The sequence below is a fragment of the Lissotriton vulgaris genome, chromosome 5 (genome assembly GCF_964263255.1).
Source record: "Lissotriton vulgaris chromosome 5, aLisVul1.2, whole genome shotgun sequence".
Lineage (NCBI taxonomy): Eukaryota > Metazoa > Chordata > Amphibia > Caudata > Salamandridae > Lissotriton > Lissotriton vulgaris.
Genome location: NC_141693.1, coordinates 453,352,017 through 453,365,850, shown reverse-complemented (window position 1 = coordinate 453,365,850; position 13,834 = coordinate 453,352,017).

Below are 13,834 nucleotides of genomic sequence, written 5' to 3'. Positions count from 1 at the left end.
TCGAACTGCTCCAAACCACCGTGTCTTGCTAGAGCAAATGAAGGCATATTTATAACTTGAAGGTGCCTAGTTTGACGTAAAGTCGGGCATAATAACGTCATCAAAGATCCCCAAGGGAATGGCAGTCCTTTGAAAACTCCATGAGTTCTTGGACAGATCAATATTCAAGCAAGGGGATGTCCCTGACTGCTTAAGCCAATTTTCAAAAAAATCGTTGTGGCTTTTTGGAATGGGTGGAAGTAGCCATACCTGTATTTGGACTGCATGGGCTATATCTAAATATGGGTATGATTTCTTTGCCTATATTAGGGCAATGTGAATTGTACCTATATAAGGGCATGATTCAGGAAATTTTACGTGGGCCCTAAAACGCCATACAACAACCTCAGAACCCCAGAGGGTTTCCACCCAGTCCTAACAGCATCGGTGGGGGAGGCTGGCAGCAGCCAAACCTCAGAGAATGTTTCTATTTCCACAGAATGGGCCACATGGCCTCCCAATGCCGGTTAAAGGCGTATCATGAGCAATGATCGATAAGCCTAAGCCAGTACCAGCAAAATCCCCATCCTCAAACTCAATCCCAGACCAACCCGAATGCACACAGCAAAATCAGTTAGCGACCACACCACCTCAACAAGGACCAGGTGTTGGCTGAACACATGAGCACAGCAGCAGCAGACAACAGCCCAACAGCCCAACAGGGAGAGGGGCTGCAACAGGGAGGGGTAACTGTCTGGGGAGGCAATACCTTCTCACCAACACAGAACTCAAATATGCAGTAGATTCAAACCCCCAATGCAGAACATACACTTCACACACATTTCAATACACATTTTCGAATAATGACTAGTAGGACAACATTAAGAATTTCAAGTCTTTACTTGCATTTGGGAAACTCACGGCTGCCATATGTTGTCGGTTGGGAATACACACTAGAGTCCACCAATCAGGTGTCCACAGGAGCCTGGGCCCCACTCTGCTGCTGATCCCCTTGGGCAGGGTTGGCTGGCCACCCCCTGGGGGAAGTGCAGTCTGATCAGGGGGCAGAGTGTCTCCCCGACCAGTGTATAAAAAGAGGCACCCAAGCCCCCTCATCCAAGTCCAGATGGGATGGGTTCCTATTACGAGATCAAAGCAACCCCATTCTTGGGCCTTCAGCCTGGGACCAAAATTCCCTCATGACATTGGGTCCGGACCACCTTCAACTCCCTCCAGGCCTAAGGAGGCACCTTTTATGTTCCAAATCGAGGCAATGATCCAGTATCGGGAGCCAGATTTTGCACGTGCTTGGGATAATGATGCATCTATAAAAATTTGGACCATTCACAAACCACTTTATGGCACTGAGTCAGTAGGACTTTTATCAGTACAATTGATCATCCCAGTCCGTTGCCCACATTGGGCAAAATCTAATGAAGTTCGGGTCTTGCACCAAACTTTCCATTGAGCCACATCCTGCCTCCTCCTTTTCCTCAAAGTACTCCAAAACCCACAAGGCTTGCTCATTGGGTCATATCCCTTCAAAATATCAAAGGTAGCATGTTCCAGGATTGGAAGTCTCTGGCCACAGCCGCGGACGGTAGGCCCAAAAATCTCAGGTGGGGCCTAGTCAAAGGAAGAGGGGCTGCAGCAAAGGGGAAGGTCTGCAAAAATCCATCACAGCTCCATGCGAGGTACTCAGAAATAGGCTCACAACCCTACTCAGCGTAGCGAACAAGCTGGCGGCATACCAAGCCCTACACACATTGCTTAGGGGAGCAAATAAGCCCAATCTCAGAAACCCCAGTGCAGAAACACATGGGGGCCACAGGACAGCTCTCTGACCCACTGCCATTAAACGACAATTGAAATACCCAAATCACATGAGAACCTAGGGAAGCACCTAAAAGACGTGCAAAAAAGGAAGCCCAAAACCAGCCCAAAAGAAGTCTCTAGAAAAGGGGCATGACCAGGACACCTGGCACCACTAGGGAGATTAACACTGCACACCATGTGCCGAAGCTAGAGTGGACAACACTTAACCACAGAGTACGTTGCAAACACCCAATTGCGATCCACCCCCCTCTTCTACATCACCCCACGCCTGTGTAGGTCAAAATACACCGCCCTCATCAATAAAATTGGCTCCCCGTACATTAAGGAAGGTAGAAAGCTAGAACACTGATGACACTCATAACAAGCAGCTAAATAGACAATATCACCGGTTTACTGAAACATCCCTTTCCGCAGTGGTGAGCCTCGGAGAGACGATGACTAATGAGTGAAAGACCCAGTCGACCTATGAAAAACCAAACACCACTGAATTCTAAATAATTACCCGAATTGGGGCCACCTTCTGGTACCCCATTTGAATTGTGCAAAAAAAAGTAAAAAAGAGCAAACCACCCCCCCAAAAAATGGCACGGGAAGCCCCAAGATTGATTTAGGATGATACATGAGGATGCATGTTTTTCTAAACTAACCTACAAACAACAGCTCAATCCAACAGGTCTGCAGTCGAGCCACTAGTGCACCAACCTTACAGTGGCCCACCACCTCTGCAGAGACTTCCTTCAGAACCCCAACCAGGTCCAAGTGTTCAAGTCAATTCAATTCAATTCATGAGGCTTTATTCGGTACATATAAAATTACCATAAAAGCACAAACAACAGAAAAAAGAAAAGTCATACATAATATAAAAAAACATATCAAATTTCAGGGCAGAGAACAACCAAGAGAACACAAACATAATTTGTTTAAAAACGCATACTTTTCCTAATATTAGTACACTGAATTAAAAACGTTGCAGTATAAAAACAGATATCGACAGATTGTAAGTTAAAAAGTAGATTCATTGCCTGATTGACTGTAGGTACACCGTATTTAACAAACATAGGTTTCAAATAAGCAGTACGCAGATGCATGTACAGTTTGCAAAACAGTAAAAAGTGCAAAGTGCTCTGTTTAGATACGCCATCACATATACATGGCCCTAGTGGATGTCTCTTAAGGTTCGGCAGAGCCACTAGGTGGTGAGCTATTCCAAACCTCAGTCTGGTCAGCACAAACTTGTGAGATGGCCTTGTCACCCCTCCGAAATAATTGGGGAACCTCCAGAAGTGATATCACTATTATAAAACATAACAGTTGATAGGGTGCCATAGGCTAAGGCTCGTTTCCTTACATTATAAGACAAGAATTTAGCTTTAAACTCAATTTTGGGTATCTGGGAAGCTGCACTGGGGTCAGTCAAGATGTTTAAATGGAATATCTCTGAGAAACAAACATTGACATATTTTTCAGTTTAATAAAGTTTTATTTTGTTTTAGAAAGAGTACAGAATTATATAACAGCATATAAAAAATCAGAACCAATATGAAAGAACAATGAGAGAGAGATGGGTATATTTAGATGTTTATCCAGCGAGATAAAATCCTTAATAATAGATCTGTTAAAAGTTTTTTCTTCCAGCAGCCAAATTGACGGCCAAATCATAAGTGGTCTCAGGGATAACAGATCTGTTAGATAATCGATAATCAGTTCCCGATGGATTAACTTAGTAGTAGCAGAGGTTGGTAAAGACAGGAGCTTTTTTAAAAAGGAATTTCTGCTGCAAAGGGTGGTCTCTTCTGTGACCCCACACACTAGCCCCATACAGAGCAATAGAGATACATCTTGCTTCATATATCTTAAGCATGTCCATGGTACGTCGGTCCCCCACCTTAACAGCAAATCTAAAAACGCAATGGGCACTTTTAGCCATTTTAATATGAATATTGCTAAATTCATTGGACCATTTTCTTTCTTTGGAGAAGGTTATACCAAGGTAGCAAAATGTATCTACTTGTTGCACCTTATCCTGGTCTATAAAAAAGGTATTTAAAAATTTGCTTCTAGCCCCAAGCGCCATTGTATGTGTTTTCCCCTTGTAAATGATCAATTTTCTGTCCTTAATAAAGATAGAAAATCTATCAAGTAGACGCTGTAAACCCAAAGGGGTTCTAGAGAGCAGAACAGCGTCGCCTGCATATAATAACACAGGGACAGGTACGCCTTTAATCTGGGGGGCATCAGCTTTGACATTTTTTTAAATTACGTCGATACCATTAATAAATAGGATAAAGAGTAGTGGGGCCAAAACACAGCCCTGTCTAATCCCTCTTCTTACATAAAATTTTGGATTGCATTTACCTTGAACGCCGTAACACACAGATGTTTGTAATTTCCCATACAGCCTTGCGAGAAAAATGATAATACCCTCTGGTGCTCCTAGCTGTACCAGGGTTGGCCACAGAATAGAGTGGTCAACCATGTCAGAAGCAGTACTTAGGTCTGCAAAGCAAAGGTACAGCGATTCTTGTTTTGTGTCAGTGTATTTCCCGATCAACAGATCAAGGTTTATACACTGGTCCAGTGTTCCCCGGCCCTTTCTAAATCCATACTGGCTGTCGGCAAGAATACCCTCTTGCTCGACCCATTCCTCTAGCCTAACCAGCATGACTCTACTCATGATATTAACTGAGGGGTCAAGAAGGGAAATGGGGCGGTAATTTTTCACATCCGACCTGCAGCCCTTTTTATGTATTGGGATGATGATAGATTCCCCCCATGATTTGGGTGCCTCAGTACATATTACGGTGTTAAAAGTGATAGCCAAGATAGGACTCATCTCAGGAGCTGCTTTAAAAACAGCCACTGGAACCCCGTCGGTGCCCTGGGCTTTCCCCCCCTTACTAGCACGTATGGCAAGTTCAACCTCTGTGACCGAAAAATCCAAAGGCAAAACAGCCCACCTTCCAAGGTTGGGGTCCACACAATTATTTGAATCAAAGATTGTTGAAAAATGGGCAACCCAGCCATCACTCGACATATTCGAGGTTAGTTCTGGCATATTTTCTTCTTTCAGAAAAGGAGAGTTAACAGTAGCCCAGAACAGAATACTGTTAGATAATTCAGCAGCTTGGTTAAGTGTTCAAGTCAAAGACCACAGTTTTTATTTACGGACATAGAAAAACAAACTCTTTTTAGCTTGTTCACCAAAGCTAAAGAATCCTCTGATCACCAGAAGACTACAAATGTCTCCTCTGGTAATCATCCCAAGACCGGAAATGTTTCAAAAGTTATGCATTATTGTACCTTTGTATACCCTCTGTTTAGCCACATGCGCGCTAGTGGAATTCTGCACCTATGCTGAGATTTTAAAAAACCCATGTTACATGATGAGCTCGGCTCGTCATCAGCGTGCGAGGAGGCTACACCATGACGAGCCCAGCTCGTCATGAGCCTGGAAGGGGTTAGTATGGGTGTGGCCACATTCATCTGTAGCCAGAAATCTGCCTAGTCAAATGGAGCCTATCCCGACATGTCAACAGCACTTGCGCAGAGGCCTCTCCCACACCATTTACAAATACACTGAACCCAACGCTAGTGTTTTACATGCACTACACAGCGCATTCTAACACAACACCTGGTATCAGCACATAACTGCTGTGGACATGCAGCCAGGTCATGCTATGCATGTACATTGATACCACATGCAGTAGACACAGACAGGCTTTATTTATCTCAAGAGGTAGCCCACAAAAGACCAAAATGTTTACTTCACCTGCACCTATGTAGGATTCGCGCCAAGATACAACCCAACAGAGTAGAACCCCATAGAGTAGTAGTTAATGTAACTTGATAAGAGACCAATCCCACAGCACTATACCTTTACACCGAGACTAGTGATATTCAAACAGAGCTAGACAGGATGTGCAGGCAGGGCACCATAGACTTTCCGATCAAAGATTCCTAGAAGTAGCAAAGCGAATGCACAAGTGCACAAACATGTCTGCTCTCGCTTCCGTCTGTAGTCTTAAGGTGGCCCTTAGCATGTCTGGTGCAGTCTTTGTCAAAAACAAAAGGACACCAGACATGGATTTCCAGTGTAGGGCCATCCACCTTGCAAAGAGAAACGAGTCATGTACGGAACGGTTAAAGTTCAGCTTCGATAACCCCTGTCAGGAAATATGGGACAATGAAATAGATAGGTACACGTGGTTAGAGTGGAAAAGAAGCTCTTAATTGCCACGAAACTTACACTGGATTCCTTGTGTTCCAGAGTCAAAGAAATAATTCCACTCAGCACGAATGAGACCTGCCAAGCAACACTGTAAATACTGGACATGCAATGTGGCACTTCCACACTGATAGATCTGTACTGGCAGTGTGGGGAATTTGCATGTGCTCAACTTGTTCCCGAATGGCATGGCCGTCCCATCCTGGTCATCCCTGGAGATGATCTATCAGAGTAGTACCAACATCTGCTACAGAAGAAAACAGATCTAATGCATCATGCGAGAAAAAAAGGACCTCAGATTATTTTGTTTTGGCTCAGTACAACGACATTCCAGAAGAATTAAGACTGTTAACTGACTCATAAGTAAATGCAGGAGGGTCTGTAAACTTTTGCAATGTGCAGACTAACGCAAACACTCACTGGTTGCAAATACCCAGGTGAGAGCTGCTGAAAATGACGAACAGTACTGAGCTCAGCCTTAACGCAATCAAGGAAGAATTAAGAGTCATCCGCCTCATAGTGATGCAACACCAATTTTATTGGACTTGATGACCGCAGGGGTGTGTGCCAGAATTGATGCATCCTGCTGTACTTTCATACCAGGCAATGACATGGATATTGGGATGCTCACTCTTGGCATCTAAACACTGCATCAATTGTAAACATGCATAAGAAGGGATGTGCCCCAAAGCAGGAATGGTATGAAGGCTGGTTTGCCTGTCTTCCCCTGTGGTTTTCGGGACTGTGTACGTAATTGCTGATGGCTCTCATTCTTGCACTGTTTTTGTGCATTCTTGCACTGTTTTTGTGTGGTTTCCTAAAATTGGGGGTTTCCTGCTATAAAAACACAGTCGTCAAATTGGGTAGAATGCAAGTAACTAGGTAATTAGTAATAGTTGAAACTGAAACAGAATAAGCCCCCAACAATGTGACTGCCATGAAGTGTGAGGTACATGATGTAGTTGAAAATACAACCAAAGGGGGGGAATGTTAATCTCCCGAGATGACCTCTCCATCAACCCTGAGTAAGAAAAACGTGGTCAGGCAGACCCCGCGACCTAGGCCTGAGGCTACTGATTGACAGATCACAAGTGAGATGGCACATAACCAGCCAGACAAACAGAAGAACAGGAAAAACCCAGATTAATCCCACAGACAGGGAGCAACATCACAATGTTCCCAGGAGATTGGCCCCAATAAAGCAAATATGGCCGGAGGGGTGCCACATTTCCAAAACACCATAAAGTTCAATGCCACATGAAGTTAGGAACACTCAGCCAATCATAGCATAGCTGTAGGAAGTTGGCTCTGTATATACTATACCAAAATGAGGTATAGTGTGCAGAGTCCAGTGGAACCCTAAAGGTAGGCAGAGGTAAAAGTATATAGCACCTTACTCTCTATTTGTGGTAGAGTGGGCGAGCAGTAAGTATTTGATATACACACTCAGACACAAAATGATGTCACACACTTAAAGACTGAACTCAGACTAATTTGTTTGCATAAATATATTATTTAGTTATATTTATTTTCTAGAACCAAGCAAGCCTGGCACAGGTAAGTGTAAATTATACTTTTCAAGGCAAGTTGAACTATACAATCAAGCTGAATGAAAATGAGTTTGCTACAACTTTGTAAATATTTTGAATACAGTGGAAATTGCTGTTAGAGTATTTTTGATTACTTTTCAGATTACTTTATTGATTACTTCTTCTACTCAGTGTGATATGCCTAGATATCACACTGGGACATTTCCTAGAGAAAGGACAATGAAAGCAGTTTTTAGTTATTTGCAGTTTTTCAAGTTCTCAAACAAAAACCAATTCCACACAACAATTTCCAAGGAAAAACAGCCAATTCATTCCTATGGAGAAAATGTGGTTATCGATTAAGAGGTAAGTACTTGGTTGTAGGAGTTGGTATTGAGGGGTTAGAAACAGGGATCCCTCAGGGTCATGGATGCACTCTTAAAGCATCCTCTGCTGCACTAGGGCGACCAGATGCAGAGTGCTGGGGCCCAATATTATCCAATAGGGGATTGGGGACCTCCGGTTTGTGGCTGCTCACAAGCGGGCCTCAGGGTTGTGGGAGCAAAGGTCCTGGTGTTAGACTCAGGGTAAAGGGGGATCCGAGTTAGCACCCAAAGTATGCTTTCAGTGGTGCAGTGGCGGCTGGGTGCAGGGTGCTCTTATGGCATTGGTGCCCTGTTGTTTTCAATGGGGATTCTCCGGGTGCAACAAAGACTGCAGTTTCAGGGATGAAAACCTTCCCTGTTGGAGAGGTAAGTTGGGATACCTGGGGATGCTAGGACACCATGGGTTGGGCCACCCAAGGCTGTAGGATGTCGGGTGCAGGGGTGTCTTTTGGTGTTGGGTTTTCTTACCAGTTCTGGTCACGGTCAGGGCAACCCTCCAGAAAGGGGCTTCAGGTGTTGATTGGAGATCGGAGGCAGGTTGGAGACTACCAGGTCTCAGGTCAGAATCACTGAGGAGACCTTCTTGTGGTGTTGGGCCACTCAAACTCAGGCCGTCGGGTGCAGAGTGGTGCAGACTCCTGGATTTGGCAGCAGCCGGTGTCAGTGGGTGAGCAATTCCGGTGCTCACAGGAGACAAATTCGTAGTTTTGGAAGGCAGGGCAGGTCCTTTGTGTTCTTGAGGGATGCTGGCTGTAGGACACACCGGGATTCACTAGAGCATGTTTGAGGTGCGGACAGACTGGTATGGCTGAGGCCAAGGCAGTGGGCGTCCTCTTCTTCTTAGTTTAGCACAGCTTCTTCGGTCCTCCTTCTTCTCTTCTGGTCGGTTCTTGTCTGAAGAGGCAAGGTTCGGGGTTGCCCCTAAATACTAGCTGGCACATGCATCAAAAATGTATTTTGCGATTCCTTATTAGGGAATAATAAGGATTTGCTAATAACAAATCGCAAATGCCTATGTTTGTAGGAATCCTTAAAAAAGTGATTCCTAAACATTTCTTAATTGCGATTCGCGAATCGCGCTGCCCATTCATTCCCATGGGCATAGTGGCACATAGGAATCAATAGAAATTGCATGCACAATTTGTGAGTTCCAATAGGGCACCAAAACACGCAGCCTGTAATGGCAGAATGTGTGTGTATAGGTGCAGGGCCTCTAAGGGTGGCACAAAAAGTGCTGCAGTTCTTAGAGGTACCAATTGGGGTTTGTATCAATGCAGTTAAGGGAAAGAACATATACCCTGGGTACCTGCTTGACAGGAACCCAGGGCACACTCAGTCAAAGTACATCAACAGTTTGGCAAAACGTGGGGCAACTATTCAAAAAGAGGGCACTTTCTTACACAACCCCCAAATGAAAGAGGATGATATTAACCTTTCCCTAGAGAGTCTTCGTTGTCTAGGTGGAAGAACCTGTAATGTCCAACTGCATTGATATGGGCAGTCCTAGGTCTATGTTCCACTGTAAAGTCCATTTCTGTAGGGAGATGGACCACCTCAAAAGTTCAGGATTTTCACCTTTCATTTGCATTAGCCATTTGAGTGGTCTATGGTCAGTTTGGACAGTAAAGTGAGTACCAAACAAGTATGGTCCCAGCTTTATCAGGGACCAAACCACAGCCAAGGCCTCCCTCTCAATGGCACTCCAACGCTGCTCCCTGGGGAGTAACCTCATGCTTATAAAAGCAACAGGTTGATCTTCACCTCCATTATTGGTCTGAAATAGGACCGTTCCTATCCTAGTTCAGAAGCAACAGTATCCACAATGAACTGCTGGGTATAGTCTAGAGCTTTCTTCTTTTCTCTTTCTGCACCTCTGTTGTCTCATTCTCCACCTAACTAGCTTTTCTCTGCACTCCTCTTGCCCCCTTCTGCACCCCTCTTCCTTATTTCTGCACCTCTCTTGCCTCTTTCTGCACCCCTGTTCCCTCTTTTTGCACTTCCCTGCCTGTCTCTGCACCTCTCTTGCTTCTTTCTGTACCTCTGTTGATTCTTTCTGCTCCCCTCCTGACTCTTGCTGTACCTCTCTTGCCTCTTTATGCACCTCTCCTACCTTTTTCTGCACCCCTCTTGCCTCTTTTTGCTCCTCTGTTGGTTCATTCTGCACTGCTCTTGTTTCTTTCTATACCTCACTTGCCTCTTTCTGCACTTCTCTTGCTTCTTTCTACACCTCTGTTGCTTCTTTCAGGAATTCTCTGGCCCCTTTCTGCACTTCTCTTCCTTCTTGCTGCACCTTTATGTACCTCTCTTGACTCTTTGTTTACCTCTCCTACCATTTTCAGCACCCCTCTTGCCTCTTTTTGCACCTCTGTTGGTTTATTCTGCACTGCTTTTGCTTCTTTCTGCACATCACTTCGCTCTTTCTGCACTTCTTTTGCTTCTTTCTACCCTCATTCATTGATCAGGATGGCAGCATGTCCATGGTATGCCTTACCCGCCCAGCTGGCACAACTCATCTGATCTGTGGGCATCGTGCCACCTCCAGCCGCATGCTTCTTCCACTGAACTGTTGTCAATTTGCCCATGCTATGAATATAGCAATGCCAGCGCATTGGTTTATTGTTAATTACCACTGGTAGAGCGCGCAATGGTTTCAACCAGAGGAAATTGACTTGAGCGAATCTGGTGACAGAAAGCTATCATACGAGTTTAGTGTCATTGTGTTATGAAGGAGAAGGAGAAGGAGGGTATTGCCCATACGTTAACCCTGGTATACAGGTCTGTAACTTAATGGTCTAGTTTCTAGCATGCGTATAGCGCTTAAATTTCACTAGTGTGGCATTGTAGCGCTCAGACGTCCCAGAGCGATTACAAGCAGACGTACATATTTGGCGTGTGACAGTGTTATATGTTGGTCTGTATTTTAGTGATATGGTTTCTAGCATGTGTGTAGCACAGCACTTAACTTCCACTGGTGCGGCGAGAACTCAGACATTCTGGAGCAATTACAAGTGGTGAAAGTGCACAGGGATGTGACATGCTCTATTGAACCTGAAGCCAGCTAACACTTAATGTGACTGCAGGAGACATCTGTAGCATCTGTCGAGCAGTGCAGAGCCTGGTGGAACCCTCCACCAAACTCTGCCAACCTCTAACGTGCCCTCCCTCTTGCACAGTCCCATGCAAGTGGGTTGGTTATGCAACATATACGTATGTGATTCGAATTTTAATATATCATCAAAAAGAAAAAGGCGCCAGGTTCTCTAATGGAGAAGTCATTGGAGTGATTACTATGCATTGTGTCAGCAGCACTGGGTCGTGCCTTTGAGACAGCTTAATCCGTCAGTCCTTTTACTGCAAGAATCTGAGTGCCACACACAGGCCAGCAATGCCTGGAGCCCAGGCGGGCAGGCTTGGTCTCTCATCTTTTCAAGGTCGACAGAACGCATGTTGTTGAGTTGGACAATAACAACGTATTCTTAACAGCACTTTAACATTCAAACCTTTCTAGCCTCTGTGAACCCGCCTCTCCTAACATGGAAGTGCCTTGGTATAGTTCAGTTCAAAGGCACGTGCAATATAGTTAATTTATTAATTCACTGAATCATTCAGTTTTAATGAATTATGCTAACTGGGGTTAATATCTTTGCAACATGCAGTTGCAATCAATGGCGCCCACAGCGAACCATATCTGAATAGAAAATCACACAAATCACAGGCTGATTCAAACTATTGGGTTTAGGGATGTTCACCTGCGATAGACCCAGTACCCGATGCTGATGGTAGATCTAGTGTGAACCATCTTCACAATCTATTTATTTCTACAAAAATAGTCCTTACTTTTTGTTAAAAATTATCCCTAGGTGAATGTCTTCCTTAAGGGGCTCCAGGCTGAAAGAGACGGGATGAGGGGGGCTCCTGTTCTGTGAAACCAAGGTAGAAGTAGACTGCGAAAGTAAGTAAAGAGATGGGCGTGCATGCTCTTGGTTAATGACAGAGGCGCGCCTATCATTGGTGCAGTGACACCGGGCTCAGAGTTCTGAAGAGGGCATTTAACCCTGATAGTTTCTGTATTTTACTGCCACAGCACCGGCCAAAGGGCCCATTTTCCTTGCTTGCACCTAGCACATGGTATCATTTGTATGCTATTAGTTAATGAGCAAATCAAATGGCAAATTAGGACCCACTTTATGGCTTTAATTGTTGCATTTGCTTGAGGCTTCACATGGCAGAGATTACATCTTTTTGAGAGGCAGCTTAAGGGTGTTTGCAGATGAGCTCTGGAGTGCATCCTTCTAATGGAAGCTTAGGAAGAAGGTTGGCACTGGGCACAGTCTGATTATGTATTGCGTATGTCAGGAAAGCACTTGTTTTATCTTAAACACTAAATCCCTTTGCACATTTTGAGGCAGCGTTATATTGCGTACAATACCATTGTAAAATAATGGCTTTTACCTTCACATTGGTTTCATCTGGTGGTAGGTCCTCAAAGCACACTAAATGCACTCTGTTCTCCACGGTGCCAACAAGGTTTCAGTTCTCCGATTGTCTGGCTATACACAGACACATGCAGTAAATACATTAACCAACTGAGCTTTCATTCACCACAGATTACGTTAACTAGCAGTGTGTTATATTTGATATGTATTTACCTTAAGGTGAAAGAAAAACAAAAATGTTGCAGGGTAATTTGTTCTTTTTAGCAATGTTTCCTTCCCTGTCCCCACACTCACTGACCCCGCCCCATTAACACCAGGATCACAGCTCCCATATTTTTATGTTCAGCCACTGGATAGACCTCTTCATAATTTCCTCAAACCCAATATTGACGTTACCCTTAAGTAAAGCAAGGTGAAGGGGGAACTTTACAACATTTTAATATAAAGAAATGATCAATTAACTATTAAAGGATTAACAATTTGCAACAAACTGGAATAAAATACCATAGGACGGATCACGTTAGCATACTATCACATATATGCATATTTGGTCTAATTGATAATCATGGTTTAAAATGCAAGAATGTGTTTGATAGGTTTCGTCTTTATAGGAGAGATTAGTCTTATATCATGCCAAGGTCCGTATTTCTAACAAGGAGCTTCTCTAAATTTGGATCAGGGAAGGTCAGAGCTTTAAGTGGGCCGGGTCCACCGGCAATTCTGAAAAGCAGGTGCTGTCCCTCCATTTTTGCTATCACCCTCAGAGTGAAAAAAATCTTAATTTGCAGCACTATCACCCTTCACTGCCTTTGATGCAACTTCAAAGAGACTAGTTACAGTTATTTCACAGTCTCATCATTTCAGAAATGAAGATTTTTCAATATTATATACAACAAAGTCATTCTTGTTACTTATTTGTCTTCCCTCACTATCAACCATTAACATAGCTAATAGTCTAGGCTTATTTAAAGTTGTGCTGCATAATTAAACCCTTATAAGGTCCCAAAGGCGAGACCTATTGGCTATGCCAATGCTTGTTTACATATGCAATAATAACAAAGAGATTTACGGACACAGCACCTCTGAATCATCTAGAACGGAGGCAAAGAATGCAAGAGGCATCCAAGGAGTGCGAGGAATAACTAATTAATGACAAGACGGCCCCACATACGACAAACAGCTCTCTAACCTGTGAACGACATACAATGCGCTACACAGAAGAAGCATACTAGAGAGAAGAATGGAGGGCAGCGCAAGCCCCAGGAGAAGAGGCACAATTGAGTGAGAGCTACGAGACAGCAGGCACACTCAGACACCCGCGGCTTCAGTGATGAAGACATAAGAAGAACACTTAGGAAGAGCCGTGGTAGCGGGGTCCCAGGTCTAAATGGAATTCCCCCAATAATTTTTTACATCTGACCCGGACTTCTGGAGCGGAAGACT